The following is a 15,739-nucleotide window of genomic DNA, read 5'->3' on the forward strand; positions in this document are numbered from 1 at the left end:
CGTCCTGAGGAGCATCCCCACTCGTCCCTCACAGCAAGCCGGGTCACCCACGCACACCTGCCCGGTGTCTGCTTTGACCCCCATCCAGCCCGCCCCGCATAGAGAAGTCTGCCTTCCGGACGCTTCTGGCCGCCCCCACGTCCTGACTGCGGGCGAGTGCTGTACCACGTGCTCCCTGCATCCCTACATCTCTGTGTCCTCTGCGTCCCTGCGTCCCGGCATCCCTGCATCCCCTGTGTTCCTGCGTCCCGTGGGTCCCCTCTGGTAGCAGCCCTTGAGGGTGGCAGGTGGCAGCACCAGGACTGACGGGGGCTGGGAGCGCCGGGCCCATGCTAGCCATGCAGGACACACAGCAGGGCTGGAGCTCACATCCGATTCCTGCCCCGGGCCCCACCGGGGATCGCGATCTTGGAGATCACTTTCCTGCGAGGTGGGGGATCCCTTCTTTCTAGAATGTTCCATCTACTCCTCTCACCTGGCCCTCGTGCTTTCCGTTGGACTCAGGTCCCCTCCACCCTTTGACTTTGTTGACCTTTAGCAGGTGCCACGCCCCTCCTTCCTCTGTGGCCAGGCTGCTCCCACAGAGGCCTCCAGGCAGTTTGCACCTGTCAGGTGTCACTTCAGGGGCCACCAGCGGCCACGTCCTACAGCTGCAAAGTCTCACGGAAGCTCATGCCTCAGGAAAGCATGTGGCGCCCGACTCCCCTGCTCCCTCGGGGCTCTGTCCCCAGGCCACACCCACTGGGGACATGGCTGCGCCACCCTGGCCGCACATGGGGCCCCTGAACTTGGGTCAGCCTCGACCCCACGCCTAGCGGCCCCCAGAGCACGCCGGTCACTGTGAATCCACCCCAGAGCCACGTTCAGTGTTCCCTTGCTGCCCGGGGTCTCCTGAGCCACGTCCCTGCTTCCTGTCCCCACGTCCATCGCTGTCGCCACTCTCCTCCCTGCCACGCGTGGACTCTCAGTCGTGGGCTTTTCTGCCTGACGGTGGAAGGTTTTCCTCCCTGTGTCGCCGGGTCTCCGGAGGAGGGACCTTGTCACAGCCCAGGGTCGGCCTTCCTGTGATTGACTGAATAAAGGAAGTGCTCCGAAACCTTATCACATTTGACTTCTGTCCACCATCCGTCCGTCCCCTCCCTCCACGCCTGGTGGCTGTCACGGCCACCCCTCCCACCGCTGGGGGAGGCGCTACCTCACGCCCTGACTGTTCGGATGCCGGACCCTCCGAGGGGCTGTGGGCTGAGACACCGCCGGCCCGCATCCCTCGCCGAGTCCCCAGAGCCCTCCGTGCTGCCCTGCTGCCCCCCTCCCTCACGTCTAAGCAGCGACGCCCCCTCTCTTTCCCGGGGCAGAAATGGTCACGACCAGGAGCGTAGGAGCCTGCCTGCTGGGCAGTGGGGCATGGCCGTCTCCTCCCTCCAGCACCTTCTGCGTGCAGAGTAGCGCTCTCTACTCCTAAAGCATCATCATGAACACACACTGCACTGTCCCTCGGTGTGTGGACTATTGACAACAGCAGACTCCGTGCTACACGGACTTTTCTGTGAGTTGCTATTTTCACTTACTAGGAGTCACAGCTGCCTCTCCAGGCCAACGCCGTGGACTCGACTCCTTTGAACGGGTGCATAGTATTCCCCGGAACGTGTGTCCTGTGATTTATCCAAGCATCCCTGTAAGCTCCCCCACTAACGGACATTTAGGTTGTTTTACTTCAGTTATTTGTCTCATTCCGCTATAAAAAGAAGTGCAATAAATATCACACACATCTTTGTGCGTATCTCCGTGATCTAGTCCTCTAGGGTGATAGTTTCGGTACTTCTGGAACACGTACAAAGCTGCGCGCTTTTTGGTAACGTGTGATGGCTCTTCTAAGAGCTTTCCCACAGTGCACCACACAAGTGTCACTTTTCCAGAGGGAAATAGCTTCGCTCACTAGAGCTCCCACCTCTCTTCCCCTGTCCAGGGGTGAGCGTCAGCGCCTTCTCACGTGCTGGCCTCTTGCATTCTGGCCGCTGAGAAGCCCTTATTCTCACTCTTGGCCTGTTTTTGAAATGTTCACAGTGATTTGCAATAGCTCTTTGTACATTTAAGGCATTAATCCATTTACCCATCTTATCTGTTGGGAGTATGTTCTTGTGGCCTTTTCCCCCTTGGCTGGTGGTGTTTCCCCCAGGATATGTGAAAGGTGTCGGCGACCCAGCCAGGACCTTGGGAAGAGCCGCAGGCTCTCCGGCTCGGCTGCAGTTTCCGAGCGGCTCCCCGCCCTCCTGACAGTGCCCCGTCTCCCGGGGCCGGGCGTGTGCGGCCTCACGAGGGTCTGCTCCACACCCCCGAGACGTGTCCACGAGGCCGCCCAGCCCTCCTCTAATGAACACCTGCTCCGCTACATGTACCCTCAGGTGGCAGGGCCACGAGAGGCCACACCTCTCCTTCTGAAGCTACAAAAACCCACAAATGTGACCAAAGAACAGCTTTTAATAAGTAGTAGATAATGTGCTATATTCATAAGCTCAGCTATGTGCTCTCCGAGACTATGTTCGGTCTGTGTTCAGCATTTTCTGCCTTCACTTCTCCCAACCCAAATTTTGACAAAGTGGCACCAAAAATAAAATTCAAAGATTCAAGGGGCGCCTGGCGGGCTCATTTGGAACAGCATGTGACTCTTGATCTTGGGGTTGTGAGTTCAAGCCCCATGTTGGGTGTAGAGACTACTTACAAGTAAAATCTGTAAAAAAATTTCAAAGGTTCAAACATGTTTTGACCCGGAAAAGTACTGATAGAGTTGTCTATTTACTTAAGTATTTCAAGTTATCCGACTGATTTTCTAGTTTGGAATTTTTGAATTCACTTTTTCATTTTAAATTAAAGTATCCTCACCACACTCCATACCAGCTTTGGTGCACGGCACAGCGATTCAGCATTTGTATACGTTACGAAAGGCTCGCCACGGTCACCATACAATTGTTGTAACACTTTTGACTATATTCCCTTTCCTGTACTTTTTATCCCTGTGAGTTATTTACTTTACAATTGGAACTTTGTACTTTTAAAACCCAGTTAAAAAAATGTTTTGCTTGTTTTTTAAGGGGAGAACAAAGTTAAAAGAAAAAACAGAAGAATTAGAAAAGCTTATGTCTACATGTAAAGCATGTTTGTATTCAGGGGAGAGGAAGACGTTCAGAAATTATGACATTTCAGAGATCAGTAAATGGGAGATATTCATGAGTTTTGGCGAGAAGGGGCTGGGCTTGGAGTCTTAAACGTGAAGTTGAGTTTTTTCTACTTACTGTGTCTTTGCCCCTTGAGCCCCATACAAACGGTACCGAGAGGACGGTGTCCCCGGGCGCTTCATGGGGTGGCCAGGCGGGTGTGCAAGCACATAGTAGGTCCAGAGGAAATCCGTAAACTGTGTGGCACCCGCTCTGCCCGTGTGGCGGGCGGCACTATCCCCGGGTGTCCCTGCTCTGGTGGCTGTGTGGCTGCTGTCACGGTGCTGCCTGCCCTCACCAGGCCGTCGCTGTGGGACGCCCATTTGTGTGTCAGCATTCCTTCTCAAGGGGAGACTCACCGCCCCCCACCTCAAGGGGCTCTCAAAGGGCAGGCAGTGGGGTATGGCACATTGACGGAAGATGACGGGACTATTCAAGTAATGGGAAGGACACCTAAAGAAACAGCACTGAACAGAAAGCAAGACAGGAGAAAGTTCTAGAAGGGGTGTGGGGGAGGAGAGGAAGGCGCATTCAGTTGTGACCACAGGATTTTGAGGGGGGAGTGTTGCGTGCAGTTCATTGGTCCCACCTTGACCCCCGCTGGGAAGTGGTCCAGTGTGGGTGGCGTTGCCTCACTGGGGTCCATCCTGGATTCATCCACTGGATTTTGGCATGTGGGTCTGCCTGGTGCTTAAAACCCCTTCCACCCTGACATTGTTTGGAACAGGTGCTCATGAGATCCAGGTGGGATTTGAGAGAGCAGTTTCAGTGGGAGGGGGGCGGTTTCCACGAACCTCACAGCGGACGGGCAGCGAGGGAGGCCAGGTGGAAGGTCGAGAGACTGCCCCGGAAGGACCAAGATAAGACAAGAGCTTATGGGGGCTGAAGAAAGTGTCTCTCGAACTCTTTTGAACTCCCAGCGTGGAGTGTGTCTGCCCTCGGAGGGGGAGAGGTGGTGGACAGAACGAGAGACGGGGTGGATAGAGAAGGCAGGGACACTCTGATGCGGGAGGAGGGGAGGGCGGGGCGAGGGCCCAGGAGGGGTGAGAGCTGCTCTCACAGAGGGAGGATGTGTTCCCGACACCGGTGGTCCAGGCGACGTCACCCCAGGGCGGGCCGCACGCACCCTGGGGCGCAGGGGCCCACTGTACCTTGCGGGGCGTCTTCTCTCCTAGGAAGGGAGGCAGCGTGGCTCCGTGGGCAGGACGCGGGCCCAGAGTCAGGGTCCCTCTACGTTCTCTTCCTGGTCCTCCCCAGCTTGGGACTGTGGCAAAGTCACTTAATTTCCCTGTGCCTCCATTTCTCCATCTGCAAAATACGAACCACAGTGTGAAGCGCCTCTGATTTCGCTAGCACGTGCGAAGGGGACATACATACATGGAGAACACCCTGTGGCAGCAGCAGACGTGGACCCTGTGTCATCTGTCCTGCCCGTGGACGAGGGTTCCCCTGGGAAGCACTCTCCCGGACCTGGGACTCTGGGAAAGGGTCTCCCCAGACACTTGCAAAGTCGGCTCTGCAGTCTGAGACATTGTGCTGGACCCGAGAAGGTTCTAGAACTCCCATCCCTGTGGTCCAGGATCCCTCCAGGCACCCTCGCAGAGGTTACAAGATGACACCGACAATTCAGTTAACCAGCTTCACATAGATGTCACATAACCCTTCCAGCAATAAACTATCATATCAAATTGCTTTGTTTGAACAACAGGCAACTAGGTTCTGGGGTTAAATAAAAATCAAAGGTCATCAGGCCATTTTCCTCCGAACTCAGCAATTCCTTCCTGTCGTCTGGGACCCGGCATCCCTGTCTGCTGCTGTTAACCCTTGGGGATGGAGCTGTAAATCCTTTCCGGGAATACTTCTTCTCAAGGAGTGACTTCACCCACACAGGCAGTGAATAAGTGTTTGAGCACGCGATCTTGCCAAAAACACAAGGATGTAGACCACAGGAGATTTAAATCATAAATTCCCAGAAAGAGAAAGCATTTGTCTTTTTATTTTCAACGTTGCCACTTAAAACAAGAGAACTTCTGCCCACTTCCTCCTGAGGGTTTGATAATCTCCGTGAAACCTTACTATGAGCTCGCCATCTGTCCTGCGTGCCGAGCCCCTGGACGGTGCATCACTCGGGGCAGGGACAATTCTACCTGTTTCTGTATCTTGGCTGCCTACACCCCGTGGTGGGCAGTGTGGGTTTGTTGATCCAAATGACAAGAGGAAAGAAGGAAGGGAGGGAGGGAAAGAAAAGGAGAAGGAAAAACAGAAAAAAGAAAAAGACAGCACTCCCACTGACAGGGGCAGGACGAATTCTAAGAGATTGGATTAGGATATACAAGTAAAATGTGTTATTTTATTTTAATTTTTAATGTTAATTTATTTTTGAGGGAGAGAGAGAGAGAGGGAGAGAGAGAGAGAGCACAGGTGGGAGAGGGGCAGAGAGAGAGGGAGACACAGAATCCAAAGCAGGCTCCAGGCTCACGAGCTGTAGATCATGATCTGAGCGGAAATCAAGAGTCAGACACTCAACCGACTGAGCCCCCCAGGCTCCCCATGAAATGTTCTATGGTTAAAGGATCTAAAATCAGGCTGACTTGGGTTGCTAAATCATTACCAGTTATCACCTCATGACCTGAGCTTGCTGTTTTATAAGCATTACATTTTCCGGAATTTTTCAGTCTCTAGAGAAGACTGGATACAGAAGGGATCTAGCACACTGTACGTAAAGGCTCAGGATGGCGTGGTATGTTTACATATGACCATCGCTACACTTATCATCACCGGTTTGCTTATACACCTGCATAACGTCTCTGAGTTTCAGTGTCTCACGTATGATCACGATATTGTGAACAGCAACAAAGCCAGATGCAAAGAATTCTGGCCAAGAATGAACGCCTTCAATGAATTCAGCCATATTTACTGAGGGTTCGCTCTTCGGAGCTCTGCTGGACTCTGACTTGTTATAAAGCAAGGTGAATAAGATATTCCTACACACATACGGGGAGGAGTGAAAGAAACGATACAGGGAAGTTGGGATCGATCTAGTGGGAATCTTAAACCTGTGAAAAAATCATTTGTTTGGGGTATGAAGAAAGATAGAGAACGTGAAGGAACAGAAGAAAAAACAAAGAAAAACCAGTCTGTTTGGGTAAAATAGAAACCCCATGGCCGTCATTAAACGTACTAAAAGAAGTAAAAAGAGGAACCCCGATAATTGAGAAAAATACAACATCATCTACCGGCGCAAAAGGTGAAACAATACATTGCCAATGTGTTCAGTGCTAATGCTGTGACAGATGCAGGTGTTTGACTTTTTTTTTTTTTTAAGTTTTTATTTTTGCGACAGATAGAGACAGAACATGGGCAGAGGAGGGCCAGAGAGAGAGGGAGACACAGAATCGGAAGCAGGCTCCAGGCTCTGAGCTGTCAGCCCAGAGCCCGACGCGGGGCTTGAACTCACGAGCTGTGAGATCATGACCTGAGCCGAAGTCGGACGCTTAACCGACAAGCCACCCAGGCGCCCCGAGGTGTTTGACTTTTGAAACAGATTCTTGTCTCCATTCATCAGTCGATGGACGTGTGGGCTATCTCCACACTGTGGCTGTTGTCAACAGCGCTGCCACAAACATCGGGTGCCTGTGCCCCTTCGTATCAGCATTTTTGTTTTGCTTGGATACATACCTAGCAGTGCAGTTGCTGGGTTGTGGGTGGTTCTATTTTTAATTTTTTGAGAGCACTTGTCGGGAGGAGCACCGGGTGTCGGACGTAAGAGGCGAATCACTGGGTTCTACTCCTGAAGCCAAGATTCCACACTGTGTTAACTAACTTGATTTTAAATAAATAAACTAAAAAAATAAATTCTTTTATAAAACCATAGTGGTGAAAGAAGCATTTTGCCAACAGCTAATGTTCAACTGAACGTTGGTAATATTATCAAGAAATACACATATAAATAGCTCATAATATTTAAAAATTCAACAGTTAGATTCCATATTGACGAATGACAGGCAAACTATTAATTACGGTTCCACTCATGTTCTTAGCATAATTCAACTGAATTCGAGATTCTGGTTTCTGCCGGTTGTTACACACACCTGAAGCGCCTTCGTCTGTGGGTTTGTGTTTCGTTACCAACAAAGGCACAGAAGACGATGCCCTTTACAAGAACGAATGGACAAGCAGGACCGATGGTGGGTTCATCCCACGCTTCCATCAGAAGGCGGCTCCTGTGCTCAGGAGAGTGTTCGTGGGAGGAACAGGGACGGTGGGCCCCACCACCCCAGGGGCCCCTCCTCTGACAACCAGCTCTTTTTTCAAAAATTTTAAATTTTTTACTTAAAAAAATTTAATGTTTATTTATTTTTGAGAGAGAGAGAGAGAGACAGAACGCGAGCAGAGGAGGGGCAGAGAGAGAGGGAGACAGAATCCGAAGCAGGCTCCAGGCTCTGAGCTGTCAGCACAGAGCCCGACGTGGGGCTCGAACTCAAGAACCACGAGATCATGACCTGAGCCAAAGTCAGACACTTAACTGGCTGAGCCCCCCCAGGCTCCCCTAGGTCTTTTTATTATTATTATTATTATTATTATTATTTTAAGGTTTATTTATTTTTGAGACAGAGAGAGAGAGAGCATGAACAGGGGAGGGTCAGAGAGAGGGAGACACAGAATCTGAAACAGACGCCAGGCTCTGAGCCGTCAGCCCAGAGCCCGACGTGGGGCTCGAACTCGCGGACCAGGAGATCATGACCCGAGCCGAAGTCGGACGCTCAACCGACTGAGCCACCCAGGCGCCCCAATATTTTTTTTTAACATTCAAAGTCAGTGGCAGAAACCCCTCTGGGAAAATTATTTCAGGAAATCAAGGTCTCAGACCTAACGTATTTCTGTTTATTTGCTTTAGAAAAATGTGCATTCACAGTGTCTGAACGGATAGCCTGACAGGAAAGAGGCAGACTGACTCGGGGGGCAGCGGTCACGCCTGGGCCCATGGTGGCACCTGCCTGTTCCAGCTTCTTCAGCCCTGTGCCCGACCCCTGAGGGCAGGGCACAGTCCCGGCCCGGATTGCGCCCCTGGTGTATTGACCTTCCTCCCAGGACGAGTTCCTGCTGAGGCTCCCCTGGGGAACGTCCCTCGCTGTTGGGCATGTGGCCGCGGGGTACAACATGTCCTGAGACCACGGAGTCACGGCTGCCGACACAGAGCCCACCACTGAGGCCGGTCCCGTCACGGGCGCTCGCGGTCCCCACCTCGGTGGCTCGTGGGGCCTTCTTCACACAGGCCGACCCAGCCAGAACTTCCTTCTCTCTTTGATGATTTCTCCCTCTTTATGTTTTTTCCCTTTTTACTGTTTTGGGGTGGGGAGGGGAGGATTCCCCCTAAACGGATTTGCATTGTCCACATTTACCCTCCAGAGATCTTTGTTTTTGTATTTTTTAAATCTCTTTTTCTGTTTCCTCTACCTTCTGGGAGATTTCTTCAAATTTATCTTTTAGTTCTCCAGCTGCATTTTAAAATTTCAAGAATACTATTTTATTTGCCACAGTTATACATTTGCATTTACTTTGGTGATTATTCATCTTTTCGAGAAGTTGGGGGCTGTGTGTCACTAATCTCTCACACACCATAGCATATAAGGAGCATTGGGTTAATATTTGATGGTGAACTGGAAGTAGGAAGGAGGAGGGAGGGGGGAGGAGGTGGGAAGAGGAGGAGGGGAGGAGGTAGGAGGGAGGAGGTGGGAGGAAGGAGGAGGGGGAGGAGGGAGGAAGTGGGAGGAGGGAGGGAGGGAGAAAGGGAGGAGGGAAAGGGTGGAGGAGGTGGGAGGAGAGGGGAGGAGGGAGGAAGGGAGGAGGTGGGAAGAGGAGAGGGGGCAGGAGGAAGGAGGCAGGAGGAGGGAGGAGGTGGGAGGAGGGAGGGAGGAAGGGAGGAGGGAAAGGGTGGAGGAGGTGGGAGGAGAGGGGAGGAGGGAGGAAGGGAGGAGGTGGGAAGAGGAGGGAGGAGGTGGGAAGAGGGGAAAGGGGGGAGGAGGATGGGGAGGAGGGAGGAGGTGGGAGGAGGGAGGAGGTAGGAAGAGGAGAGAGGGGAGGAGGCGGAGGAGGGATGAGGAGGGAGGGAGGAAGGGAGGAGGGAGGAGGTGGGAAGAGCAGAGAGGGGGAGGAGGGAGGAGGTGGGAGAAGGGAGGGAGAAAGGGAGGAGGGAGGAGGTGGGAAGAGGAGAGAGGGGAGGAGGAGGGGGAGGAGGCAGAGGAGGGATGAGGAGGGAGGGAGGAAGGGAGGAGGGAGGAGGTGGGAAGAGGGGAAAGGGGGGAGGAGGAGGGGGAGGAGGGAGGAGGTGGGAGGAGGGAGGGAGGAAGGGAGGAGGGAGGAGGTGGGAGGAGGGAGGGAGGAAGGGAGGAGGGAGGAGGTGGGAAGAGCAGAGAGGGGGAGGAGGGAGGAGGTGGGAGAAGGGAGGGAGAAAGGGAGGAGGGAGGAGGTGGGAAGAGGAGAGAGGGGGGAGGAGGAGGGGGAGGAGGAAGGAGGTGGGCGGAGGGAGGGAGGAGGTGGGAAGAGGAGAGAGGGGGAGGAGGGAGGAGGTGGGAGGAGGGAGGGAGGAACGGAGGAGGGAGGAGGTGGGAAGAGGAGAGAGGGGGAGGAGAGAGGGGGAGGAGGGAGGAGGTGGGAGGAGGGAGGGAGGAAGGGAGGAGGGAGGAGGTGGAAAGAGGAGAGAAGGGAGGAGGAGGGGGAGGAGGCGGAGGAGGGATGAGGAGGGAGGGAGGAAGGGAGGAGGGAGGAGGTGGGAAGAGGGGAAAGGGGGGAGGAGGAGGGGGAGGAGGGAGGAGGTGGGAGGAGGGAGGGAGGAGGGAGGAGGTGGGAAGAGGAGAGAAGGGAGGAGGAGGGGGAGGAAGCGGAGGAGGGATGAGGAGGGAGGGAGGAAGGGAGGAGGGAGGAGGTGGGAAGAGGAGAGGGGGGAGGAGGAGGGGGAGGAGGGAGGAGGTGGGAGGAGGTCTCTGCGGGAGAGGAGGCCCCCCCCCCCCCCCCCCCCAGTCACGGGCAGCAGCGGGGCAGGGACTCCCACGCCCAGCTGCCCGGGAAGGCATCTCTGGTGTCCCTGCTCGTAGCTTGGGTGCTCACACAGCCTGGATCCCAGGGGAGTTCAGGACCTTAGTGGGTAGGACGCACAGGGTGTACTGGGGCCACGGGGCACCCGCGGGGCAGGGTGGGTGGCAGGGAAGCTGCCTGGACGCTGGCGGGGGAAATGACTGTCCTGCCCCTGCCAGCCCCACGCAGGCCCGCAGGGGATGTGGGGCGAGGCGCACTCAGATTCTGAGTCTGGAGTTCTCACAGGCGCCAGCACACTGCTCGCTCCCCTAGGTGTCCGGGGGGGCAATTCCTCGGCCACACAGCACCGTCTAGAAGGAAACGGGAAGCAGCACCCGCAGCACCGCTCCCTGCAGCCGCCGGTGGGCGAGGCCGCTCCCAGGGAGACACAGGCGCAGGCAGAATTTAAGACAATCAAAGGGGAAGTAACGTTCATGAGGCAGGAAAGAAGCTGGCCTGCGGGATCAGAAAGGCTAACAGTACGTAGGACACACACACGTGTGTGCAGCTGTCTCCATCTGTACACACACAGCCATACCTATGCACGTGCGCGTGTACTCGTCCGCGACATGGAGACACGAAACCCCGTAGGACCGACAGCCACGTGCGTCCCTGCGACTCCTGTCCTGCCCATCGCAGCCATAGTTCGGGCGCATATCCGCCAGGTTACGTCTAATTAAAGCAGACCTAATCTCCAGGGATGGAGTTGGCGACACAGATAGCAATTAAAAAGCATCTCTCTGCTTAAATTACAATTTAAAGGAGGTGATACTAAATCCCTGCTAATAATCGAGTCCACAGGCCCAGCGACAGCTGTGCCTCCTTCACTTCAAGCAGCAGGGAGCAGAGGCTGGGTCACCTGGGGCTTGGAGCCAGCCAGCATCTCAGGGGCCGGAAGGCAGAGGGTCGGGTCCTGGGCTCCCACGACCCCAGGGCGCCTGAGCGTCCTTCCGGGGCCTCGCTCCAACCTGCCCCTGTGCAGGGAGGGTCGGCTGCCTCCGGGGCTCCTGGCTGTCTCTCCTCCCCTCACCCGTCACCTCCTGAGCCTGGCACAAGTTACTCGGGAGAGCGGAAACCAGAAAACCGTGTAAATAGCCCACGCCACGGGGAGGCTGGGGGACGCACCAAATGTCCAGTTCCTGGTGTGAAAGCAAAGACCACTGATCTCTGGTGAGCGGAGCCGAGTTCTGGCCTGACCAGCTGCCAGCCAGTCCTGGGTCCAATGACCCGGCAGCTCGGAGTCCCGGGCTCTACGCAGCAGGGGAGTCCGAACTCCTGCCTGATGGGCCGCTGGGCAGACCAGAGGGGACGGAACGGAACTAACCCAGCACACGACCAGGGCCCGGCCATCGGGAGCCCTTCTTCCCCAGGTAACACGAGTAGTTATGAACACTGGAGGCAGTGTCTTAAGTGCTAATGATGTACTTTTGAAATGAATACTCGTTGCACAGTTAAAAGCATGATATGCTAATAACCACAAACACCCCCACAATGAACACGAAGAAATATAGGTAAGAAATAAATCCAAGTGTGGATAAGGCCTGTGACGGTGGGGGTGGGATTTTGGAATATGTGCTCTTTAGCCCACACTTTCTCCACCGTTGTGCTCCTGAGCTGTTATTTGTGAGGACAATGCTCGTACCCTTGACGCGGCCCCCAGACGTTAAGTACATATCCCAGCCACTACTAAATTCTTAGGACAAAAGGACACTTGTCATTGGCCAGGCTGACGGTCTTTAAAAATACTCATTTGATGGTGGTTTTGGCGATCTTTGTTTTGTTCTAGTGACTTCCCCACCGAAGAGGAATGAATCGTGGCAGGAGATGGAGTTAGACCCAACCGAGTCCCCAATCAGGTAGCCAGGGCAGGGCCGGGACAGGGGAAAGTCACACTGTAAGGGGGGGAGGGCTCCGTGGCAGAAAGAGTCGGGCCGCGTTGTGGACTCTGTGTCAGTGTTGAGAACAAGAAGGGCCCAAGCACGGTGGTCACAGGAGGTCTCCCGAGCAGCTCGTCTGACCCACACTCTTCTGCCTTTTATTGTAATGTGCATGGTGTAAAACAACGCAAAGTCCACGAGCAATTATTTGCCCTTCAAATCCTGGATTAGTGGGAGTGAGGCCAGAGCAGGGAATGTTCCAGAGTCAGGATGGCCTCTCCTGCTCACGTGCCATTTGGCTCGGAGACCACGCACCATCCCCGACGCGAGCCTGAGGTTTGTACACAGGCTAGAGGAAGGCGCGGTTTTTACACTGGTTTGCGGTCTACACTGGCTGGGGGGTGGTGGCCAGCACTGGGCCGGGCAGCTGATTTGCGGCTTAGGCAGGTGCAGAGCCTGGGTTTTGACCTAGGTCAGAAAGAGCAGCTGGCTTCAATTCCATATTTGGTGCTGACTTCACAATCTCCACTTCTTACACAAAGGAATTAATTTTGGGAACTTAGACGAGGTCAAGGAGCATGCCCCGGGTCACTCAGACAACAGAACGGGTTTGCTCTCCAAGCCCAGGGGTCCTGGCCCCCCAGCCACTGCTGCGAAGTGGGACACAGATACATTCCCCGTGCAAAGAATTCGGAAGTCACAGGTCACACCAAGCACCTTGGACTGGACCTCCCGCCTCGTTCCCTTCTCCGGAGCCAAGTGCGTTTAGCAGCTCGGTTTGTGCCGTCACCGTGACGCTCATCGGGGCACGCGCACACGCCAGCTCGCACGCCATCCACCTGGGCGTCACCAGCTGCGCCACATGGAACAGGGCAGAAGGACCCCGTTTCTAAGCATAAATGCTATTATATTTTACACATCCTTCTCCAACTTCTTTTTTCAGTTGAGGCTGGACGCATTTCTACGTGAACGTGATAAGCTATACTGCAGACTCCGTAACTCGTGGTTATGACGTCATAGCCGGGTGGCACGGACCTTCCAAGACTCTCCAATACCTCGACACAGGTTCAGATTGTTTCCTGTTTTCACTGAGCCAACGCGCTCTGATAAACGTCCTTCTGCGTCTCTCCTCCTCACACACGTGCTTAGATTTTTCAACATTTACAACGTTAGCACACAGCGGCAAGCCGCCCTTCGAGGGGCCGAGTCCGTTCACAATCAGCAAGCGTGTGGACGTGCATGTCCCCCAACACTTGTGCCAGGACTTGGTTGCAACAAACTTCCTCTGACAGGACGTTTGTTTTATAGACTCTCTGTGTCTGAACTTCCTGCTTCCCGTAGCCTCTTCTGTCTCCTCCTCTATGATTTACTGATTGCATCATTTACCTTTTTTTTTTTTAAATGTTTATTTACTTAGAGACAGAGAGTAAGGAGGAGGTGCAGAGGGAGAGAGAGAATCCCAAGCAGGCTATGCACCTTCAGCGCAGAGCCCGATGTTGGGCTCGAACCCACGCACCGTGAGATCATGACCTGAGCCCAAATCAAGAGTCCGACACTTAACCGACAGAGCTACCCCGGCGCCCCTGTTTCCTTCCCCTTCTTGATTGCGTGGTCTGCATACACGTGGGCTATTTGTTGTTTCCTGCTGTTCAGGCAGTAACCCCCCGGCCCCGGTTTGTCACGGGGTCTCTCAGCTTCCTGTACAAAGTGTGGGATGGGAGGCGGCCATCCTCCTCAGTCTTGGCCTGCCAAACCTCTACTTTCTACGCCGCATCTAGGAGGGACTTCCTCCAGGATTTGCTCCCACATCCCCCTAAATCACAGTCGCTCAGTCCGTCTGCGGGGTGTGCAGCGGGGGCCTGGCCCGGGGTTGCGATTCCCGGGACCACAGCTGCCCAGAGCAGCAGCCCTTCCTCAGCGGGGTCCTCCCCCAGACGGCCCTGCATGCAGCCCTGCCTCTGATGGACGCAGGCCCAGGACAGACAGAGGTCCGGGGCAGAGGGATGGACAAGAGCAAGAGGTGAGCAGCCTCTGAGAAAGGAAGGGGCCGGCGGGACCTAGGCGGTGCGGGGGCTTCTGGAGGCCACCGGTACTCTGGCTCTTCCAACATGGGGTGTCGGGTTTGATGGGAAGGAGGAGACGGGTGGCCGAGTGAGAGGCAGTGAGGATGTTTCCAGACCAAGGACAGGCCCAGGGGGAGACCCAGGTGTGGGCAAAGGGGCCACAGGCATGCAGGCAGGCAGGCAGGCAGGCAGGAAGTGCCTCAGGGGATCCTGCTGCCACAGACGGGCTCTCGGTTTTATTCTGACCGTGGCAGGGACTTTTCAATGGGCTTGAAGTGCTGGGGGCAAGTCATCCAGAAAATTTTTCATTGGGCCGGCCCCTGAGCCTGGCCTTCTGTGTTCTCTGGAAACCAGAGAGTGGGGAGCGAGGGCACACGCGCGCTGTCTTGGGAAACGGGCCCCGTCCCTGCCTGAGACCCGCAGAGATGGTGGCACTTGGAGGGGACACGGGACACGTGCTGAAGCATAGGTATGTGGAGCCCCCGCCAGGACCAGGACTCCGTGTCGGTGCAGAGCGGGGACCGCGACAGTGAGTCCCAGCTCCAGAGACGCTCCAGGTCTGTTCGGCACAGACCAGGCCTCCCTCGGGGCTGAGCGTGTGCACCCCAGACCTCCCGCAGACGCCTCTGGCCCAGGGCACTGCGCGTACGGGGAACACAGCCTCACGATACTGGTGACCGAGGGTCTCGCTTTGCCGTGGCCCCCAGCGCACGTCTGCTGACGACGTGTCGGGTTCCTTTCAAGTCTACGGAGGCGTTTCGCAGGGACAGGCTGGGGTCCTTCTGTTGCGCAGTCACGTAAGCGCACCTGTCCCGCCCCGCGAGCACACCTACCTCCAGGTGCTCTGACAAACTAGTTTAAGCTCTCAGTTGCTTAACAGCTTCTCATATAAATTTAAGTGCCCTTTATCTTATAGGATGGTAGTTTTCTTTGTCAGATTCAGAGTTCCGTGGCAGTAATTTTGAATGGCTTTTAAATAAAAAGAATCACAGGTTCGGCCAGGTACAAGATGAGGGAACGCGAGAGATATTTCAATTTTTCTTTTCCTCTTGTGAATGTGTTGCAACGTCTCTGGGGTCAAGATTATGTACAAGATGTTGATGTATAAGGTTAACCTTCATCCTTATTTATCCGTCCAAAAATATCATTTTTCAGCTGCAGGCTCGACATGGCCAAATTGGTTAAATGTGATAGGAGATGATCATCCACCCACGTGTGACCAAAATGACAGGGACATTTCATCTTAAAGGATTGCTCCTGCTGAGAATTGATTCAAGTACTTGGGGGTTACTGACTCCAAAGTCAGTCGCATCCGGGGTTCACTGATGTGGCTCAGGACTGGGTAATTTTCTCCACCGTTTAGAAAAGAGACAGCATCCACGGTCATTGTTGGAATAGCCTCCTGTACGACCAAAGGAGCATTATCAACATTCCTGCGAATGTTGTGTTTCACTCGCCTAATTGTTAAGGGCTGAATTGTGTCTCTCAAAAATTCACATGTGGAGGTGCTAAC

The 15,739-nt window shown here is 54.5% G+C and overlaps 1 protein-coding gene across 16 annotated transcripts in view; it reads right to left on the reverse strand.

The window, feature by feature from the left end:
* MYT1L (myelin transcription factor 1 like) overlaps positions 1–15,739 on the reverse strand; it is a 428,591-nt gene that overhangs the window by 151,109 nt on the left and 261,743 nt on the right. For all 16 annotated transcript variants that reach the window (XM_078445070.2, XM_078445071.2, XM_078445064.2 and 13 more), the window contains exon 5: positions 4,364–4,520. The gene's annotated coding sequence lies outside the window, so the exon portion shown is untranslated. The remainder of the gene's footprint in view (positions 1–4,363; positions 4,521–15,739) is intronic.

The sequence above is a fragment of the Panthera onca genome, chromosome A3 (genome assembly GCF_046562875.1).
Source record: "Panthera onca isolate mPanOnc1 chromosome A3, mPanOnc1 haplotype 2, whole genome shotgun sequence".
NCBI classification, from domain to species: Eukaryota; Metazoa; Chordata; class Mammalia; order Carnivora; family Felidae; genus Panthera; species Panthera onca.